The sequence below is a fragment of the Micropterus dolomieu genome, linkage group LG09, assembly GCF_021292245.1.
Source record: "Micropterus dolomieu isolate WLL.071019.BEF.003 ecotype Adirondacks linkage group LG09, ASM2129224v1, whole genome shotgun sequence".
Lineage (NCBI taxonomy): Eukaryota > Metazoa > Chordata > Actinopteri > Centrarchiformes > Centrarchidae > Micropterus > Micropterus dolomieu.
The window spans coordinates 27871969-27873262 of NC_060158.1; the positions used below are offsets into that span (position 1 = coordinate 27871969).

Sequence of the window (1294 nt, forward strand, 5' to 3'; positions counted from 1 at the left end):
TGTTGATGGATCTGATACAGGTAGGGAAAAATTGGTTACAAAGTTAAGGTACGATATTAATCAATTGAGTGGTTTTGTTTTTCAGTTTTTTCAGCATCGTGCTTATCTGGGTGGTTTTTCTTTTGTTTTGTTGTTTTTTTGTTAATTAGCCAGTTTTTTTCTAAATTGTCTCGTGTTATTACTATTAATATATTATAATGAATAAAAAAGAAAAAATAATACAGACCTACAGTAATTACAGGGTTGGAGTGAATTTACCAACAAAAATAATTTATTCATTCAAGTACAGTTTCATGTTGTGTTGAGCCTTCTTAGTGTTTTAAAAATAGTGATTTTTATGCCATCATTGTAGTGCCCCTAGCACTCCCATTTGAAGGCATTTCGACTTCATATGAAAAAAGTCTATCTTGAGAGTGGCATTTCCATTCTAATTATGCTTTTACAAGAAAGAATGACTCTGGTAGATTAACAAAAATAGCCTAGGTTAAATTTTGGCAAGCGTTTCCCTTTAATGTGAACTGAATGAACCAGCATTTGGCAGGTAGTGGATTATTTATGCATTTATTTATTTTTCTTAATAAATGAGATTGTTTGTCTTAAATACTTTATCTTGTATCTCAAAAGGGGGCCGCAGAGACCATTGTTCATGAGGACCTGAAAATTAAGAACATGAGCATCTATGTCTGCCGTGAGCCAGATGCAGTAGGAATCATCATTGAGGGAATACCAGTCCTTACCAATCTTGGAAACCTGGCCAAAGCATGCTGCTTCCTGCTTGGGTTGACATATGCACTTAATCTCGAGTATCCATCCAAGCTTTCCAAAACATTTGAGGTGTTTCAAAGACTTTTCGTGGGACTTGACACACTGCGCCCAAAACCAAGCCCCAAGTTCATGACCCTGAAAAACAAACTCCTTGCCTAGGCACTCAGACATGACTGTCACTGCACTTGTGAACAGCTGTTTTCTTTGTCTGTTCAACATCATTATACATTGGACATAATGGGTGTTATGTCCAATGTTATATTGGACATAATTGGACATTCAGGGTGTTGTAATGGTTTATCCTTGTCATGTTTTATACTGTACACAGGTCATACTTCCTGGTGTGAACAAGTAATTATATTTTATACACACAAAATAGACCTGCTATGAAGCTGCACTTTAAAAACTGGTCAGTAGGTGAGATCAGTGAGATGTTTGACTAAAGATGTTTCAAAATATTCACACACGCTGTGAAGGTATTATGCCAAGTTGAGGTCAGATGGTCATGCTTGTGACCTGTAATGTTAGT

The 1294-nt window shown here is 36.1% G+C and overlaps 1 pseudogene; it reads left to right on the top strand.

Annotated features, from left to right (window-relative positions):
- Positions 1 to 924, top strand: part of LOC123976041 — a 13052-nt pseudogene extending 12128 nt beyond the window's left edge.
- The last annotated feature ends 370 nt before the right edge of the window (positions 925 to 1294 follow it).